Raw genomic sequence first — 9841 nt, 5'->3', positions numbered from 1 at the left:
CTCAATGGTGGAACGAGCTTCCACCTTCGGTCAGGACAGCTGAATCACTGCCGATCTTTCGGAAAAGACTAAAGACACACCTTTTCAGGCTCCATCTGGGCCCTTCTTGATCTAACTTCTTTCTCTATCTTTCTAAAAAAAAAAAAAAAAAAAACTAAACTAAACTAAACTTGTACCACTGTTCCTTCAGAGGTTGTAGTTATAGACTGTGTTGCATAGTTGATTGCTCTATTGCTGACAAAAATGTGTTATTGTAAGTCGCTTTGGATAAAAGCGTCTGCCAAATGACGTAATGTAATGTAATGTAATGAGGTGCTACAAGGCACGCAGCCATTTTACTGTGGACAGATGTAGGACAAGAGAACGTCGATCATGTTCTTGATGATGGGGGGCTGTGGGTGGAGGTTATGGGGCAGGTGGTGGGCAAGCACCATGTCCCAGGCATCCACCAGGCGCACATCAAGGCCTTTGAACAGAGCTCTGAGCACCTTGTCTCGTTGCAGGGTGTACCAGGTGCTGCTGACCAGCACCCCGGTCAGAGAGTCATAGTCCATGAGGTTTGCGGTCCGAATGACCACCAGCGTGTGGGGAGCTCTGTCCAGTAGGTGGCGCACCGCCCTGCGGACACCCTGCAGCCGACGGATGTAGACCTGGATGGGGAACGAGCTGAAGTGGGCCCAGATGCTGAAGACCACCACGGTGCGGCGGCCTCCTTCCAGGCTGTCCAGCTCGTTAGCGACATAGCGCAGCTCGCTGATCCCAACGTTTTTGGATCGGACTGGGACGCCGTGCAGGCGCCATTTCACCATGATGTTATGCATGCTATCGACGGCCATGAGCGGGCCGGCCTCCTTTGTGGTGTGGAGGTCAATCTGCTTCAGGTCTGGCAGCACAGAGTCGAGGTGTTCAAACCACTGTCTGATGGTGGAGTCTCCATATAGGTGGACCACCTTGTCTCTCAGACACTCGCTGATGACAGCGGGGTTGTTGAACTGGCGAACTGTGGTGCCACTTAGGGCTCGCCACAAGCCCTGGTAGTAATATCCGGAAGGTTCAGGCTTCAAAATGCTGATCTGCCTCTCTGGGTGACCTTCCTCCTTTGGCAACACAGTGACATTGTCAGACCCCGAAGCACGAATGAAGACTTTCATGTTGACTTTTTTTTTGAAGAGTTTCTCCTCCTCAGCCATGAGGTACTGAGGTATCTGGTAGAGGCTTCCTTTGTAGTGGCTGATCCTGTTATCGCAGCTCAGTTTCTTTGGCTTGTAGCAGAACCACGGCTCCCCCGTGTGCAGGTCGGTGTAATTGCACAGCGGCTCCTGGTTGGAAGGCAAGCAGACATTACAAACCGTGGTTTCTTGGACCCATCTTGAGCTGAAGATGCTCTGGAAGAAGACCCGGTGTGGGTGGTCCCTGGTCAGCCTGCGCAACACTGTGACGGCCTCACTGGGGTGTTCCAGGGTCACCTCGATACGCGCTGGCCCCTCCCACAGTAAGGGGAACACGGCAGTGTATGAGCCATTCAGGTGGTCCGTCACTCGCCCGGCCACGCCCGCGCTGTGCACCGCGTCATGTAGACGGGCAACCAGGACGTCTCCCCCGAAGCTCTTGGGACACCCACGGGCATCCCGCATCAGGATCCCAGCCTCCAGGTGATCGCCCACATGCCGCTTCCCCCCACCCCTCACTGGCAGGATGGTGAAGGTGCTGTGGGCGGGGTCGCTGACCCGTTTCAGGGAAACAGGCACAGACAGAGGTGGAGTTTCAGGCCAAGCGATGGAATCCAACAAGAGGCGCTCCTCCAGAACATCCTCAGGCGCACGACGCTGGGAGCTGCAGTAGTCACGCTTGTGGGGCGGGGGGGGGGGGGGGGGGGGGGGGTGGGGGTGTGGGACGGGAGGCAGCAGGAAGTAGAGCACGGACAGAGCCAGGAGGAGGAAGATGGCCGCATACTTGGGATACCTCATTCTGACAAAACATTGACAACATTCAAAACATCTACAGCAGGGTGTTGGAGAGAGATGCACTTATATTATGGACACGCATACGCATGTCTCAAACAGAAAGCTTTATAAAGGGACACATTGTACACTATTTCCATTCACCTTACCCGCAGCGCACTCAGTAAGCCTCTATAGTTTATAGCCAGGTGTGTCTCTCTTGTCTTATTCTCCCAGCTCCCCATCCCAGCATCAGATCCAGATGGTCACGTCACCTAATTTCACATGTCAAGCGCCGTTTCAAGCATGATTTTCTGTAACGCTCAGATGTATTCGATTCAAAATGATCAATGTTGTCTATTCACAAATTTATGTTCACATTTGATCAGTAATAATGAACAATAATGGTTTCAAAGGATATGGCATCAGTTGGCTTTCAGTGTAATTAGTGAACCACGTGGATATAATTGTTGCTAATATACACAAGTGGTATTTCAAAGATATATCACAACCTTATTATTCTAAAGAAATTCACAACAGTTTTTATTTTTGTTATTGAAAATGTGGCTTTTTTAAAAGCTTGAGACCATTTTACATTTTTTTTATCCCCTTTTTTGTAACTTATTTTGTACTGGCTTTCCTTATTAAACTGCAAGGTTAGAAATATAATTTCTTTCAGCTGTAGCAATGTGTTCATGAAAACACCTGGGTTATATGTAAACATTTTAAACTTCATTATGTTTTAGAAATATGATTTGTTGCAGTACAATAGTGACATTTTTCTTATTTAAGTCAAAGAGATATCAATCTTGTACCAATGAAATGAAAAGTCCATCTTTTAACAATACACTGCCACATTATTTCTTTGTATTCGCTATCTGAATTGAAACCTTTGATCAATCCCATGGAAATAGCTATCATTTCACTTTTTATTTTTAAATGTGAGCCAATGTTGTGTATTAGCCAGCACCCTAGCCCCGATATGACTCTTTCCGGGTAGACTATGCTACCCTACAAGAGTCCTGTATCCATACTGTACATAGACTTGCCTGCGACTCTGGCTCCCAAGCTGTCTAAATCAGCGATATGCACGTATTTACAAGTGTCACAGAAACATTTCAAAGCCACATAGAGCAGAAGGGTTCATAGCTTCTCGACGTCGGGGTTAGAAAGCTTGACGCTGCTCATAAATGCCTCTTTTTATCAGAAGTCTGTGCTGGTGATATTATTTTTTCCGGGTTAGAGCGGATGATGAAAAGGTTCCCGTTTCATACACAGCTTTGAGATAATGGAAGACTTGGTACTGAGCAGGATTACTATTGCAACAACACATCATCAGTAGGGTAAAACTAACCTGTCTCATGACGGTCTAAACCCAGCTCACGTTCCCTATTAGTGGGTGAACAATCCAACGCTTGGTGAATTCTGCTCGTCTTCCAGGTACGGGTTTACCACCCGGCCCAATTTGGCACTCGTCTTGATTTGGTGCAGGAAGGGGCGCAGCCATTTTGACTGCTGCTGCCCACTGATCACAGCCTGTGAGGAGGCAAAGAGCGAGAGAGAAGATGTTCGAGAGTCTCTACTGACACGGCAATTTGTGGACGGCCATGATAACCTCTTTGCAATTCTACTGTTATGAATGTCTGTTGATTCTCTCTGTCCTGCTGGAGAATGCTATTCAGATCTGAAAGAGCAGAAAGTATATGCTCTCCTACATCTACAATGTCACCTAGAGCACTTAATAATACTAAATAATGGTGGCAGGCAAACTGTAGCCCTTCCACATCAACAGGTTGCCTCTCCAAGATGCTTGACAGTCGATCATACAACCTTTGAAGGATGTCACGCCTCAGTGATTCCTAGAGAATAAATAAAACATGACAAACATGGATTGGATAACTGTTAGCTGGCTGAGATTAAATCACATAACTTAAAAAAAAGGCACTTTTGTTTTTTTAACACTCCAGCTAATGCTAATATAAATTACATTTTTGTTAAAAAAGTTTTTTGTGTTAACACATTGAGTGCCAGCCATTTTTTCAATCCTGTAGGTAAGTTGTGCCAGGTTTTTTTTTGAGGATTCTGGCTCATTTTACAAGAGCCGAGGATTATTTTCTGTTAAGAATTCGTGAACACCAATCATCTAAAAATAACTAATAGAATGTGTGCTTTCTCTGTCTAAAAGAGTTAGTTTGCAGAGTTAGTAGTTATGTAGATATTAGCCGTTGAGTACAGCATGGTTTCAGAGATTTTCAGAGAGTTTGGAGATAAATGGATTTTTAGAACCACCTCACGTGCCTGTGATTATGGGTGCCCTTGTCTCCCACTCTGTGCGCTCTCTCTCTCTCTCTCTCTCTCTCTCTCTCTCTCTCTCCTCTCTCTCTCTCCTCTCTCTCTCTCTCTCTCTCTCTCCTCTCTCTCTGTGTGTGTGTGTCTCCAAACTCCTCCCTCCGTCTGTGCTGCGCAGTGCTCTGCTGCTGGGAGTTTGAGCAGCGACTCTCCCTGGCAGCGAGTGTGGATAGGTCTCACTGTCTCTTGGGTTTGAGAGCCCCGATGAACCCCCGTGCGACTCTAGGCTTTATGCTGCTCACCCAGTCCATTTCTGGAACCCCCCACCGCAGCAGCGCGAAGCGTCCCCGCCTACAGTATGAGAATGAGGCTCGTTCGTTTCTGACTGTAAAATCGCCAAGCCATTTCCGCGGGAGGCGGCTGCTTTTGGTCCACGGGTCCCGTGGCTGTGGCTTTGTCTCTGTCTCTGTCTGGAGAGAACTGTCGCCACTTAGTGGTCGGTAAAATAGATTATACACATTCTCTTGCTCCAATAGTGATATAGAAGACGTAAAAGTTGTTGATTGATGTCCCACCGTCAAAAAAAAAAAATGTTTATGTAAGACGAGATATCTCGGCTCTGGCACTCAAGCGTTGGATTATGTAAGACGAGATATCTCGGCTATGGCACTCAACGTGTTAAATAAAACTATTCTGATAGTAATCATTGCTATAGAGTGTTCAGTAACTGTGGTCTCTCCATCTCTTTAATCCATCCATCCATCCAGCAGACTGACTACAGAACCAAGGCCAAGTATTGAGAGTTTAAGTGGTTAAATGTCTGAAAATACACATGAACATGAAATCTATGAAAAAGTTTAATCTGCAACACAATTTTATACAATTGTAGTGGGGGTCCCTGCTTCATCTATCTCTCAGCTAAGGGGTCCTTGGCTTGAAAAACATTGAAGACCCCTGCTTTAATCAACAGAAAATACATTTTCAGGTGGCTTGCCAATTTAATCAAATCAGGAGAAAATAGGCTAGCCGTTTATTAGCTTCAACTTTATAGGGATCCTGTATGAGTTCTCTCTCCTGATTGGATACAAATTGGTATTCCAACTTGAAAATGCATTTTCTTTTCACTAAAGAGCTGGAGAGATGGGGAGACTGTTGTTACTGAACAAACACTATATTCTGATAGTTATCATTGCTATAGAGCTATTCAACAGCATTTTTACCAAAATAAAATCACTTACTGCACCTTTTAAGTTTGAACTTGTCAGCAATTCCAATGTATACATTTTTAATTAATTAATTAAGCATGCCAAGACACTTACCGCTGTTTGAGCACCATTACTATGCCATGCCAGGTTGGGGTTCACCTCAGCTTGAGGTAACAGACCCTGTAAAACAATCAATTTATTTTTAAGAGCTGCAGGTATTCCCCCACACATAAATATGGCGTAATATGCCATTTTCCAAAACAGTTATGGATCATTGTTACAAAATAACAATTTCATGGTTATGGTCTGGTTAGGTTTAGGCACAAAAACCACTTGGTTAAGGTTAGGAAAAGATCATGGTTTGGGTTAAAATGATAACTTTCAACATCGTTTCTACTTCCTCAAAACAAGGCGACCATTGTCGTCATGGCAACAATAAACAACACGTTTCGCAAAGGCGGCATTGTACCTCAGTTTGGAGAAGTCTTTCGTCATTTTAATATTACTTCTCTTCAGTGGAATACATTCATACCTCAGTCAAGTAACGTTAATGTAGTTAACGTATAACATTAGCCATGTGATCTGCCTCGGCAGATAGCCTATGAGAGTGTTTATCTGACTTTAACGTTATCAGCTATGATGAAGCAAGACGTTGCCAAATTAGGACGGGTGGTGTTCCCGCAGATTTGCATCATGTTTGTGGTATTGCCTCGTGTGGCAGTCACTGGCTGAGCTTCCTCCTCTAATCTTCCCTGGCCATCCGTGCTTTTAACGTAGCAAAAATATTCCCACAACGCAGACTTTTTAGACGTTGAATAACAATAACCTACACCCTGCTTAAGCCACCTGGGCACTCGGGGGAAACAAACACCTGATACCGTGGGGAAGGTATGACTAGAGGGGATAATCAGATAAATGTGTTACTTACAGGTTGAGGTTGATTAAGTCTCTCCATCATGGATGTATTAAAATAAGCTCTCCATGCTGTTGTCTCTTCTGTCCGTCCAACACTGCGCATGCGCACATAACAGTAGCTCTGTGTGTGGAGAACGTGTGGAGAAAATGTAAGGAGCCATATGATTGGCTGAAATCAAACACACCTGATTGGCTGATGAATCCGTCAATCAGAATCACACAGCTTTATCAGCCAATGGTGACATTCGTTGACCTGCACACCACAGAAATTTCTCTCACAAATGTAGACAGAGGTTCACAAATGAGAAGCAGTTTGTAATGCACATTGAGCAATTCGCATGATCTGTGAATTTATATTACAAGTGTGCCTCAAAATAATATTTGTGAAACAGAGCGTGTGCATTTCCGAATTTATATTACAAGTTTGCATAAAAATTATATTTGTGAAGCAGAGCGTGTGCATTTCCGAATTTATATTACAAGTTTGCATAAAAATTATATTTGTGAAGCAGAGCGTGTGCATTTCCGAATTTATATTACAAGTTTGCATAAAAATTATATTTGTGAACCAGAGCGTGTGCATTTGCGAAACAGATCGTGTGCATTAGTGAGTCCGAAATACAACTGCGAAACAAAGCATGTGCATTTGTGAAAAACCCTGCGAGAGTTAATTACATATGAGACTATACTGACCCCATACAAATGTATGGTAAATATGAAGCCGATGTAAAAAGTCTTGAGCCAGGCCATCTCTGTTGTACTTCCTGTCATAAATCACGCACATGTGGGGCCCTATCGTTGCAATCGGCGTAGAAACTGCGTTTAAGGCCTGGTGCAGCCCAGATTAGTGGGTGTGGACCAGCGCCCTCGATATCTTGGTATCGGCGCTACACGCGGCCTCAACCATTATAACCACGCCTTTTAAGCGTAAAATTATGCACCATCTGCTCATTGGAGGAGTGCAGTAAAGAGTCACACGCTTGCCTTTTAAGCTCCAATTCCAGGAGAAATCCAGTAAAACCAGACAAAGCCAAGCGCTCTCCTCCCCCCCCCCCTCCTTCATTCCGTCTGTCTGTCTCCATATATAGGCTATTATTCCATATTATTATGCTTCTCAAACCAATCTAACTGCAGTTTAAATACTGCAAGCATGTAAATACGCTACACTATAGCAAGATCAAAGTGAAACGAATGTTCTAAACGCATCAGCTAGAAAAATATAGCCTATCCCTATATGATGAGATTAATTAGATTGGTGAAAGTTTGTCCAGAAAGATATCGTTTTCTCTCCCCTGCTGCAGGTAGGATGATGCACATAAATATAGCCTACATTATGTAAAGTCATTGCAGAAATGTGTTTTTATTGTAAAACTAAATGTGAAGTAGGGCGAAGTTATTGCAGCAGACATCACAGTATAGCACATGACAGTAGAAGCGCGTTACACTGTCACTTATCTAAATCATGTTAAATCGACGAGGGATATATATAGCCCCAATATGACATATATGTTTCACATAGGGTGGTGTTTTCATTTCGATGTTTTATTTGGTCCAATATTGAAATGTTCTACAATTGCAGGTTGTGTTACCATTACACATTATTTAGATCTACCTTTATATCTATTTCGGCTCATTTGGTTGCTATTTAGTAGCGAAATGGAGTAGCACAATGCATGCTGGGACATTACACAGGCAGTGAACTTACAACTTCTTTTTCCTATGGGACGTGTGTTGTGTCTGTCTGAGCGAGGGAGTCAGAGAGAGAGAGTCGTATTGTGCCTGTCAGACTGATATGAGCAAGAGAGGGAGTGACACAGAGAAGGGTGACAGAGGAGAGCCAGAGGAGCGCTCCACGCAACCGGCGCACTGAATAGGCCTGGTTTTCAAAAGCGCAAAGCGCTAAATTTACGCCAGGTGGGAAGATATCATTAGGCCGATATTTAACGCCGAAACGCCCATTCTCGCCCATTCAGGGAGTGCGCCACGCCCATTCCGCCTAAAGCGCATTTGGCAGCGTTAAGCCATGTTGATATCTTCCCGAGGCAGGCGCAAGGCACGCTTTTTTGCGTTTAAGGCCCGTTTTAGCACCGAAGGCGTGTGGGAGAATAGGGGCCGTGATGTATCAGGTGTCTGCAGAGCTGCCAAGTCTCACCCATTGAGAGTGAGAGTCATGCAATTTAACCTCTTCACACGCCACACTTGCTATTTCACACGCTCATAAATGTTTTTCCCTCTCACTTCTATTATAATATTCCCATAACTTGCGGCTTGCCGTAGTTCGAGTCTGTCACAGGGTGAGCCCGCCCTATTCTGCCTCTGATTGGCTGACCCAGATATTCTTACCGTAGCTTTAACCAATCATCAGTCCCCCTGCCTAAATCTAACCAACCGAACGAAAGGCAACCACGAGTACCAACCAATTAGAGGCAGAGTAGGGTGGGTCATGGCGTCACTATCCCAGGAAGAACGCAAGTTGAAAAGTTTGAAAATATTTTTCTGTTAGCTGAAATGCCGTGATGCTCTTTTTTTATATATATAATTTTTTCCCTATTTTGTATCCCCCGTTAGTGCTAATTTTAATTTATTTATCCTGGTTGCTGCTCCACCCTCTGGCGATCTGGGGAGAGCCAAAACTGGCTCCATGCTTCCGCCGAGACATGGGCAGTTAGCCAGCTGCTTCTTTTCACCTGACAGGGGAAGCTTCACCGGTAGGACATAGCACATGGGAGGATCACGCTATTCCAACGAGTTCGCCACCCTCCGAACAGGCGCCCCTAACAACCAGAGGAGGCACCACATCAGCGACCAGGATATTGCATGTTTTGGTGAAGGGGTTCCTATATGAAGGAAACCCCCAGCCACCGTGATGCTCTTTCAACTGAAACGGCAGGTCAAACGGTAGGTAACCACCTAATTTTGATCATACAAAATACGTTATTTTTATATAATAAAATGCGTTATAGCCAGTCCAGGCTAACCTTGCTTGCAAGATGGATAACCTTGCGATATCAAAAGAGATTCTCTGGACGTAATCCATCTTGATATGCACAGGCAGTTAAGATGATTGGCTTAGAAACCCGAACCATGGCTGGCTCGTCGAATCAGCGGCAGCCTTAAAGGTCCCAATTTGTGCAGCTGTAACCTCTTAAAAACGTGTGTCTCTGGTCCATAAAACATGATTCTGGATTAATCTGTCGAAAATATAGCAACCCCGTTTGTTGTGACGGAGTTCTCACTTCCTCATCTCGTCGCTTCCCAAGAATGGCCTGTTTCTATAATATATTCAGAACTAACAGTTCCCATTGGCCGCTGAGGGAGAGCCCGCCCCAGGCTCCCAGCGGCCAATCAGATTAGCGTCTGTGGACCAGCACGGTAGGTTGCGAGTTATCGTTAACTTAACGGTACTACGCTAAAGAGGACATCTCAAAATGCCTAGACTTACCGAATGCACCTCTGGATCACGTACAGTTGGCGTCGCTCCAGCTAGAAGTG

At 44.9% G+C, this 9841-nt stretch overlaps 1 pseudogene across 1 annotated transcript; it reads right to left on the bottom strand.

Annotated features, from left to right (window-relative positions):
• Positions 1 to 335: 335 nt before the first annotated feature.
• LOC310771196 (NXPE family member 3 pseudogene) lies at positions 336 to 1967 on the bottom strand (annotated as a pseudogene). Its single transcript has one exon. The product of its transcript is annotated as an NXPE family member 3 pseudogene (transcript).
• Positions 1968 to 9841: the final 7874 nt, after the last annotated feature.

This window comes from Poromitra crassiceps, assembly GCF_964638095.1.
Source record: "Poromitra crassiceps genome assembly, contig: HAP1_SCAFFOLD_411, whole genome shotgun sequence".
NCBI classification, from domain to species: Eukaryota; Metazoa; Chordata; class Actinopteri; order Beryciformes; family Melamphaidae; genus Poromitra; species Poromitra crassiceps.
This window is presented reverse-complemented; position numbering and strand designations above follow the sequence as displayed.